The sequence below is a fragment of the Capsicum annuum genome, unplaced genomic scaffold (genome assembly GCF_002878395.1).
Source record: "Capsicum annuum cultivar UCD-10X-F1 unplaced genomic scaffold, UCD10Xv1.1 ctg1714, whole genome shotgun sequence".
Lineage (NCBI taxonomy): Eukaryota > Viridiplantae > Streptophyta > Magnoliopsida > Solanales > Solanaceae > Capsicum > Capsicum annuum.
Window position 1 is genome coordinate 50,806 of NW_025822785.1, and position 11,707 is coordinate 62,512.

At 34.0% G+C, this 11,707-nt stretch overlaps 1 long non-coding RNA gene across 1 annotated transcript; it reads left to right on the top strand.

The window, feature by feature from the left end:
- Window positions 1–531: 531 nt before the first annotated feature.
- Window positions 532–10,598, top strand: LOC107858705. The gene is made up of 4 exons (XR_001671210.2): window positions 532–685; window positions 4,257–4,320; window positions 10,041–10,129; window positions 10,371–10,598. It is a non-coding gene; the product is annotated as an uncharacterized LOC107858705 (long non-coding RNA).
- Window positions 10,599–11,707: the final 1,109 nt, after the last annotated feature.

The following is an 11,707-nucleotide window of genomic DNA, read 5'->3' on the forward strand; positions in this document are numbered from 1 at the left end:
GGAAAGAAAAGTTAATTCTCCGAGAATTAAAGTTACACGAATACTATTATTTTTTTAGCTAAATAATATATTTATTGTCTTGGTAAAATTATTATACGTTCTTTAATCAAAATATGAATAAATATACAATATAAATTATTATTGATAATAGTATTCAGGGGTTCATATGTACGTTAGTACTTATATTTAAGCCTAAAAAATTGCGTGGAGAGTTTCATCAACCACTTGAAACTTTTGGTGGTAAAATATATATGTGCTTACATTAAAATACATATTTATGTTTACATTATTATATTAATTTGTGAAAATCTTTGAAAAGTGATTTAAACATTTACACTTCATTAAAAATCTCCGCAATAGGTAAAATCATTTAATTTTAAATAATCAAACGTTAGACATGTAAGGCACTGCGGTTAAACTAGTACTAAAATAAAAGAGAAGAATAGGAAAAAGAATTAGAATGTTGTAAAATACAAAAATGTACACAATCTTTCTAGATTTTAATGTTTTCATTAGGAGGGTAATTAGTAAATTAGACTAAAAATTATGCACGAAAAAATTCCCCTCTTCCCTCGCCTTTTCCTTTTTCAAAGGGTACGATTTCCCTTATCCACAATTCTCATTCAACTTGCGCTTTTCATCGTCCTCTTCACATCAGGGCAAAAGTGCAATCGGGACAACGAAGGTTCATACTTCGTCATACTCTTTCACTTTTTATGTGATTTATTTGTTCTTTGTTTACTTTCTGCTATAAAATTTATATCTGAGTTCAGTATGTTGTTCAATCTATATTTTCTTACATGTATTAGGTTAGTTTTGTTCGATACCCTTGTTTTTGAGGTCTGATTACAAAGTCTGTCCTTTTAAGAATTATTGTTATGGGTAACATAAGTGATTGCAAAATTTCTTTGATAGATCTTTGTATTTTTCAGTAAACTGGGATTTCTGTATTTGGGCTATTGTATGGGTTGTCTTTCAGATCGTAAACTATAAAGAACAACTTAATGCATATTTTTATTTGTCGAACTAGTTTAGTTACTAGCAAGTTTTTGTTCTGATCTTTGCATTATTTTCAAGTTGGTCTCAAGTAACCTTTAATACACTATTGAGTTAGCCCAACGTGCTCACTTGACATTGCTAATTGGAACATTGAAAGTACAAACTATAAGGTAGAGTTATGAATTAGTTTATAAGTAAAATTTTATAATGAAAGAGGATCATGTATTAAACAATTGATAGTAGGATAATATTAAGTACATTAAACAATTGATAGGAGGATAATTTAATTCAAGACCTTAAGGTGTTTGGCTGGGCCACTTTGAACTGGCATTGGTTGAATGAACACGAATTGAGATATCCATCAGTTATTTTGTTGTACTCGATGTACATGAATGTTTTCTTGGATACAAGTTCATAATAAAGAGCACCCAAAGCTATTCTGATGGAGGGGGTTGACCTGTTTTCAAACATGTTCAAGCTCTAAGATTCTATGGTTGGAGCGACATACGTGAAACAATAATAGGTGAATGGTTAGAAGAGATTCCCCAAAATTGGGTAAATTTTATTTTTTGGGATTGTAAACAACTTGAGCCTTGTATGTCAAAGTTTGCAGTGGGTTCTGATCCTATTCTTGTGTTTCCCTTAGATTCATAAATTATTAAAAGGTCTTTCTTCTATCCGATCATCGGTAGTTGTTGGTTCTAATGCAACAAAGTTGGTATGCCTTCCTATACAGAGTTATAAGAAGGACCATAAATTGCTGAAGGAATGCAAAAAGATAATAATAATGAATTATATCTTATATTTCTTACATCCCTAGAGAATACATATAGTGGAGGGAAATAAAATTCCCTTTAGTATACTTGGTGAATCTTGAACTGATTAGATTCTTCCTGATTCTGGAGTGCTTGTTTATAGAAACTTAAACTTTGTAATTTTTTATGCTGGTAAAATATTTACATTCTGGTAAAAAAATTGATTCTTCCCATTCTTAGATAATTTTCCAAAGTCATGTAATTATGGTCTCTGGAGTGAGTCTGTTACTGAGGTTATCTTAGAAGATTTGTGGGGTAGGAGTGTTGTATTTTCTGAGCAGTTAGGCTTGTAGGTATATCATTGTATTAGCCATAGTATTATATTCATTGCTTATGATATATTTCATATTCCATGTTGAAATTCACTAACAACTTATAAGAGATCGAGGCCATCCCCAGCTATAGTTACACCACTTTTGGCTTCACTTTCAGGAATAGACACAAGACACATACTCCAATCTTATTTACTTGATTATTAGCTTATTAGCTTGCTTGCTTATTTATCTACTTGTGTATGCATTTAGATGCTTTGCAAGACAAATATAGAATGAAAATCTAGTTTAAGTAAAATGATTTAGAGTATCAACTAGTTTCAGTACTTCTTTTTTCCTTAATGATGTTAGATCCATATGCATTACTAAAATGTAGTGTCAAATACGATAACCTCCCGCACTTTTGTACTAATATTAAACCGTCTTTCCTACGTTTATGAACCCGGACCGTATTACCCCGTACCATTTATAGCTTAATTTAGTTTTTAGTTGCATGCTTAAGGGGCTTATGGCCCGAAATTTTTCTAAGTGTTGAAAGACTTAGTCATATTTTAAGCCCTTAACTTCAATGATTTTTAATTGGTCTTTCCGACCCCGAGAAGTAGATTTATGAGTTATTTCATGTTCAGGAGTGTAAAGGGCATGTCTTGAAAAAGTTTTAGATTTTTCGGATGAGGTTTGGGCCGTGTTTGGATCACGAAAATAGTAGGTCACCGTGATTGCATCGCGTCACGGTGCCTATGGCGATGATCCCTCAGGCGCGATGCGATGGACTCCAAAATTGGGATTTCAGTTACGAAGTTAATTTCCAAAAGGCAGTCTTATCTTTTTCCCATAGCCCCAAGTCGTAATAACATGAAATTAAGTAGTCATTAAGACATTATATGCCAAAGATTACTCAATTTCTATCCCAACTAAACCCTAACTCCTCCCCCAAAGATCAAGAGTTCAACCTCTAAGTTCAAGATTCTCAAGAAAGTGTCAAGATTAGGGTTCCATTCTTCAAACTAAGTAACCAAAGGTACGTGAGGCTGTCCTAATCTCATGGGCATGTGTTTTATAAATTTGAACAAGCTTTAAAGTTACTCAAGTATATATATGTAGTAAGATTGGGAGTTCATTTTAAAAAAGGCTTGCAGTGTGAAAACAATTTGAGAAAAACACGGAATAATCATGGGGTTTCTTTTCATAATCTTGATTTATAATTTTGTATAGATGCATTTTAAACTCGAAGGATGGTTTCGAAAATGAATTGTGGATCCTTATATCCCATGATAATGTTTATGTACTTTGTATGTCATGTATTGTAAACTATTTGAGAGTATGATTTAAGAACCCCTTTTTGATCATAAGAGCTATGTTTAACCAATGTTGGGCTAGTTTATAAATGATGACAATTCCTTGAGCATTAAAGTTTTGATAATCAATATACATGTGTTGAATGAATGAAATCCTTTTGATGGTCATGTAAATGGTTTGAATGAGAAGGGCGGTGTATAGATACAATACGAATGACTTGGAAGTCTGGGTATGACGATACCATTGCCCTTAATAGAATAAGAAAAGAATAGATTGTAAGCATGATGCATGTTTTCTTATAAGATATTAAAACTGGGCTTAAAGAGGGTTAGATGGTCAACCGAAGAAAGCACGAGTTGGAAGATTCTATGCTAAAATCGTGATTTGCTCACACGAGGTTATGGTGCCATGCTTTCTGATCTTGCACACTTTGATTCATGTCCTCCCGAACTGGGACTATGGTTAGGTGACCTGTTTTGTGATCTTGTGCACCTCCAAGATATGTTAATTTGATTGGAAATTATGGCCCCATGATTTGTGATCTTTTGTGTCCCCCCTTCCCGCCTTTTTATACTCCAACCCTTGTGGCAAACTTAGGTTGGGGGCTTAGCCGCTGAGTTAAGGGCGGATTCCATGTAGCCCGTGAAAGTATGGACTTGTAGGGTGTACCATGTAGCTCATAAATGCAGAAATGAATTGAAGCACAATTGAAAGAACTATTTTTAAGGCTCATCATATTATGCCCATGTGTTTTCAAAGGTTTTATGTCAACATGTTTTATAAAGTGCTCTCACTTATGTTTTATAAAGCATATTTTGTTTTTGGACTATTCTACGTACCGGTACATTTGTATTGACCCCCTATATTTCAGGATCTAAGATGGAATCCCAAGGTCTCGCTAAGCAGTAGATCATTTTATCAGATGATCGAAGTTGGTGAGCCTTTCTTGTTCTGGAAGGTCTTGGTATATGCTATATTTGTATTTGGTTTTAGTTCATGGTCCAACCGGGGGCCTTATTCCAGTTTCAAACAGATATTTTTTTCGTATTATTAGAGATTTTGCGGACTAGTGTTAGATGTTCTTAAATGTCATATTTGTGTTGTTCAGTTGAAATAAGAGGATGACCATGTTTCCATTTTGCTATGTTTTTTCGCATTTCTTTATAGTATATGAATTAAGCATATGATTTCTAGTTAAGAGGAATCTCGGACCTTCATGGTTTGAGATTCTCATCGCGGCCAGGGCCTCAGTTTGGATCGTAATAAACTTGGTATCATATCAAGGTTCATGGTCCCAAGGTATTTGCAAAGTCGTGTTGGGTAGATTTCTTTTTATGGGTATGTAGCGCGCCACACTTATAAGGAGGAAGATACAAGGCATTTAGGAATGTTTCACTTTTCTTCATGTTCTAGATCGTGCCATTGTGTTGTCCATTTCGAATTTATCCATATTCCTTCTTTACTCTAATTTTATTAACTATGTCTCATTTCCAAGTTGATTCAAGTGTAGAATCTTAGAGTCTAAATGAGGTGGCTCCTTCAAATTGAGTCATAAAAGATTATGAAATTGCACAGGGATTTGAGAGGAGTCCATAAGTGCTTTAAAGTGTATTGATTTAAGCTTATATCCCTATCTACATCAGTCGTGCGTTTGAGCCTGAGGTATGAAATGTATTTAGTCCCTTTCAAATTTTTTATTGCAGATGTCATGCTTAAGGATAGTGATATACGTCAGAGTGTTGGAATAATATTTCCACCTGAGTAGTAATACGTGTTAAGGTGTCATACCCTATTGGTAGTAAGATGATCCCAAAGTTAGTGATATGAAGTCACAAGGTTAGAAGTCAGAGTGAGGGTGACTTTTGTATAAATAAGTAGTTTGAGTTGTATAACCCTTAACTGAGGGGTGGGTTGCTCTTTAATGGTGATCGGCCAATATTGTAACAAAATTTTTAGAGTGTATGGTAGTCTATAGAGAAAGTGTTTGGCTATGATTATTATTTTTTCAAAATAGGGAAGTATCTCAGAATGGATAGCTATGGTGGTCGTAGAAATTATTTAAAGGTTGTGAATGGAAAGTGGTAGATTAGTCAATAAGTTATGGGTAGCAACTCATTGGTGTAAGTGGAATTTGAGGGTAGTCTAAGTGTATACTTGGGTAAGTAAGTATGATGTGAGAAAGTAGAATATGTAGATAAGATCGTAATGGGTTATAATATAAGATTAAGGTCGACTATGTCTATTATGTTACCTTACCCCCTTGACTTTATTTTCTTTAGTAGTTGTAAACTTGTACTACATGTGAGGAGGTGAGTAGTGGATTTTGAGGTGTAGTAGTAATGTCATGGAAGGGATGTGATTATAGGTAGTAGTTAAGTGAAATAAGGTATTTGGGTTGATTTCCCAATTCGATGGACTAGTATAATATTTGGCATGCTTCATCACATGATAGATGCTAGACTATAGGCTTGAACTTTAGACGTGGATGGTGGTGATAAAAAAATATATAGTAGCTTAAGATTAATGATGCATGTTTGTGGGAGTAAGTGGTAGGCTTGGTTTGATGTATGTAATAGCCTAGATTGGCAACTTGTGGAATAATGAGTGGACAATTGTGATGTATATATATACACATGAGAACAAGAGTAAAATGATGAATTATGTAGAATTATTAAATGGATAAGATCGTGAGTATATAATGATAAGTTGAACCCCAGGCATCATGTTGTTAGATAAGGTTCTATATGTATGAATGTCATGTGTACCTAGTTCACGTTCTTAAATTTTGTAGTATGGAGAAGTCTAGAGAGTTCAGCGTTTATGTGTATGGTGATACCCCATTGTGTGGAGGGTTGTATTTGTCGACTTAATGAGAAGATATGTCCTCAAGTCTAGGATTGTGACTTTGATCTAAGGGGGAAATGATGAATTAAGGTAGTTCCCGAATTCTCTTGATGTGTCAAGTTTTAAGAAAAAGTCGTGATAAAATATATTCCTATTCAAGAAAGCTCCTCCTACTTTAATTTAATGAGTACATTCTACCAATGTCTTATGTATTGAAGTCATGTCTATGCCTAAGGCCCGAGTTTGTATGTAACTTATGTTATGATCTGACCTCCAAACTAGAAGCAGTAATGTCTCAGTAACCCAATCTTTCTAGTATTCAAGCCCTATGTTATGTTGTACATGATCCATAAAAATCCATGTCTTACATCATGCTTGGACCTAAGAAATTATGTTTCTATATATCGCCGAATCATTCTATGTCGAATTTAGCCAAAGTGATAAAGATTATGCAAAATCATCACTATCTTAGCTCTAAAAATAAGAAACAATAGCTTTAAGTGGCAATCTTTGTCTCAGGAGTTGACCCCTTGAGTTCCACCTTCATATTATACCGCTCATGATATATGCCCACATGTTTCTCACTGTGCCCAGTCCTAAGAACTTATGTTGTGTAGGTTTTTGTCCGAACGACTCTCTGATTAGGATCTAGATACTTGATATATGGAGCACTTCGTGTCTATTGTATTATATCTTCATCTCATATCCCATATTAAGTAGTGCAATAAGTATATGGTATAATCAAATAGTGTTGCTCCCTTTCTTAATGCGTATGCTTGGGTCCCTCAATGACCCTCCGATGATAGTAGTTATGGAAGAGTAGTAGCGACTTAGGAAGGGGGATTAGATGTTCTTGAATGTAAAAATTTTGATATAATTTCTTTATTAAGGTTATAGGTGATGGAGGAAAAAAGGAGATGAACTTTCGGTATGTGCAAAAAATATTTATGAGAGTGACTGAGATTGTTGGTTTTGGTAGGAGATCCATGAAGTGGGTGTAGTAATGATAGGCTTGAATGTTGTGGTTGATGAAAACACAAACCAATGTGCTATATGGTTAGTACTCCCTAAATAAAAACTCGAGTGTGTTTGATGGTAGTGATAAGGTAAAATAATATTCTTAATGGGATATAGAGTACAGGGTCCTGTAGCTTAAGCTAGCACCTTTTTTCTCTGAGCTAGGCTTCAACATAGAAGTACCATGCAGTGGGACTCAAACTCTTATGGTTAGATGTGTGATGGTAGAAATATAATATGGAAAGGACAAAGTATGTTATCTAATGTTAGGGGATAGCGAGTAGTGTCCTTAAGTTTAAGTCTATTCGTTGTATCATGTAAGGTAGAGAATGTTTCTATCCCTATCTCCCATGAAATCTCATCTCATGATTGTACCACTGTAAATAAGGCCTATTATCACCAAATTAACTCATGCCTTATGTTGTGATGATTATAATTCATAGAACTCATGTGCAAGATCATCCCTACGTAAAGTTTCATTACCTCATGCTTCGTGCTTACGCGTTTCACAAAGGGTTATCATGAAGCTCTGTTGATGCCTTTGCATATTTGGTTGAGGAAAAATATTCAGTGAAAGGTTACGTTCTTTATTCAATACATTTAGAGCTTCAACAAATTCCTACCCATCATTCGGGGATGAATGATCCCAAGGGGAAGATAATGTAACACCCCGTACTTTTGGACTAAAGTTAAACCATATTTCCTACGTTTATGGACCCGAACTTTATTACCCCGTACTTTCTTAGCTTAATTCAGCTTTTAGTTACATGCTTAAGGGGCTTACGGCTCGAAATTTTATAAGTGTTGAAAGACTTAGTCATATTTTAAGCCCTTAACTTCAATGACTTCTAAATTGGTCTTTCCGACCCCAAGACGTAGATTAATGAGTTATTTCATGTTTGGGAGTGTAAAGGGCATGTCTCAGGAAAGTTTTGGATTTTTTAGACGAGGTTTGAGCCATGTTTGGATCACGAAAATAGTAGGTCATTGCGATTACACCACGTCGCAGTGCCTAAGGCGATGAGCCCTCTGGCGTGACGCGCTAGACTCCCAAATCGGGATTTTAGTTACGAAGTTAATTTTCAAAAGGCAGTTTCGTCTTTTCCCCATAGCTCCAAGTCGTAATAATATGAAATTAAGTCGTCATTAGGGCATTACATGCCAAATATTTCTCAATTTCTCTTCCAACTAAACCTTAACTCGTTCCCCAAAGATCAAGAGTTCAACCTCTAAGTTCAAGATTCTTAAGAAAGTGTCAAAATTAGGGTTTCATTCTTCAAACTAAGTAACCTAAGGCACGTGGGGTTGTCCTAATCTTATGGGCATGCGTTTTATAAATTTGAACAAGCTTTAAAGTTACTCAAGTATGTGTATGTAGTAAGATTGGGAGTTCGTTTTAAAAAGAGCTTGCATTGTGAAAACAATTGAGAAGAACACTGAATGATCATGGGTTTTTTTTTCATAATCTTGGATTGTAATTTGTATAGATGTATTTTAAACTCGAAAGATGGTTTTGAATATGAATTGTGAATCCTTTCATCCCATGATAATATTTATGTACTTTGCATGTCATGTATTGTAAACTATTTGAGAGCATGATTTAAGAACCCCTTTTTGATCATAAGAGCTATGTTTAACCAATGTTGGGCTAGTTTATAAATGATGATAATTCCTTGAGCATTAAAGTTTTGATAAGCAATATGCATGCATTGAATGAATGAAATCCTTTTGATGGTCATGTAAATGGTTTGAATGAGAAGGGCACTGTGTAGATACAATACGAATGACTTACAAGTCTGGGGTATGATGATACCCTATTGTGAATTGCCCTTAATAGAATAACAAAAGAATGGTTTGTAAGCACGATGCATGTTTTCTTAGAAGAGATTAAAACAAAGCTTAAAGAGGGCTAGATGGTTACCCATAGAAAGCACGAGTTGGAAGACTCTATGTTGAAACCGTGATTTGCCGACACGGGGTTATGGTGCCATGCTTTGTGATCTTGCGCACTTTGATTCATTTCCTCCCGAACTGGGACTATGGTTAGGTTTCCTTCTTTGTGATTTTGCACACTACCATGACATGTTAATTTGATTGATAATTATGGCACCATGCTTTATGATCTTCTGTGTCCCCCCCCTTCTCCCCCCATTATTAATACTCTAATCCTTGCGGTAGACTTGGGTTGGGAGCCTGGTCATTGAGTTAAGGGCAGATTTAATATAGTCAATGGAAGTATGAACTTGTAGGGTATACCATCTAGCTCAAAAATGTAGAAATGAATTATAGCACAATTGAAAGAATTATTTATAAAGCTCATCATATTATGTCCATGTGTTTTAAAAGGTTTATGTCAACATGTTTTATAAAGTGCTCTTACCTATGTTATATAAAAGTATATTTCCTTTTTGAACTGTTCTGCGTACCAAACTATTTATATTTACCCCCTATAATTTAGGATCTAAGGCACAGACCTAGGGTTCCGCTAAGCAGTAGATCAGTTTATCAGACGATCGAAGTTGGTGAGCCTTCCTTGTTCCGGAAGGTCTTGGTCTATGCTATATTTGAATTTGGTTATAGTTCATGGTCCGATCGGGGGACTTGTCCCGTTTTCAGATAGATGTTGTTTTCGTATTGTTACAGATTTCGCAGACTGGTGTTAGATGTTCTTGAATATTTATGAACTCATATTCGTATTGTTTAGTTGAAATAAGAGGATGACCATGTTTCCGTTTTGCTATGTTTTTCTGCATTTCTTTTTAGTATATGAATTATGTATATGATTGCCTGTTAGGAGGGCTCTTGGAATTTCATGGTCGAGATGCTCATCGTGGTCAGGGCCTCAGTTCGGATCGTGACAAATACACATAATAAGTGCTCGAGGTACATCTTTTATTTGAAAAATGACTTTAGTTTTATATAAGATCGTTAGTTTGTTTAATCACATTCTCTAAATAAATATTTTTCTACTAACTTCAATTCACTGCATTGTTATACCAAGTGACAAACTTATCAGTTAGAAGATTTGGAGTTTTTGTTTGTTGATGTAGCTACATTTGTTCTCATCTATAAAATTCTAGTCATCATACAATTTTCATTAACTATTTATCCTTCATTGTTTCAGCACAACAATATGGAGCGTGAGACGCGTGGATACAACCACATTATCAAGTGATATTAATACAAAGCAATAAGCAACTACTTAACACTTTTGTATATTTGCTTAATTATCACGGAGCTACCTACTATATTATGTAATGTTTTAAGTCATCATATATGTAGTTATATAACTTTAGTTTGATGGGGATCTGAATTGGTAATATTTACTTTTATGGATATTGATATTGAAGTTTAATTCATGTCATATGAGTAATCTAGTAAAATTATTTATTCAACTTCAGAATTAAAAATTTCAAATAGAAAAAGATGATTTTCAATAAAAAAATAATGACAGTTATAAACTGTCACTATTATATTTTTTTAAAAAATGATTTGATAAAATTAAGGGGGTCATAAATCCCCACAAATTATTATTTTTAACGTATTAGGATTATATTGTGGGGATCAAAAATTGTCATTAATTGCTTTACAAATTTTCACAAATTAAAATTTTATTTTGTGGTGGACATCGTTGCAGTTTAAAAAAAACTGCCACAAAATCGCTTGTGGCAAGGCATAATGTAGCATTTTTTGAAACCGTTATAATTTATTTTGTGGGGATCCGAGCCTGCCACAAATCGACAAATTAATTTCCACAAAATGAATCTTTTTTTGTAGTGGATGTAATTGTACGTATCTGTGAAGAACTCAAATGGGACAACAGGATAATGATATAATATGATGACAATGTTGCAGTTATTATTGACGAAGAAGAAAATTCAATAGGAACTCAAACTTTTGGTGCTATTGTCTGACCGGGACAAGAAGCATTGGGGCCGAGACAATCGAATATGTGTCAGAGAAGCAAACAAAATAAAAAATATTAAATACTACTTAGTAGTTATTTGGACATGTGATTTCATCTCGTCATTTGAAATCATGAGATAGAGTTAGCATTTGGACATGTAATTTAGCGCTGACTTCATCTCATAATTTTATATAATGAGATGAAATTTCAAATTTTTCAAAAATCTTAATTTGAGATTTCATATCATGATTTGAAAACTTTCAAATACAAAAATTGATCCACAAGTTTATAGTTTGCGAAAAAAAAAAAAAGATCCATCTATTTATATCTGTCAACCATATTTTATTTCATATGCAAATAAAATCTATAATTCATATTATTACTCTTTAAACCTTTATATCTCATATAATCATACTCGCACCATCATAAAATTTATTATTACTTCAAACCTATTCTACTTTACCATTAATTATTCACCAAATTCATAATTTAAAAATTATCTCTTAGAATAAACATTATTTATTTACACAAAGCTATCTCATTTCCGTCACATG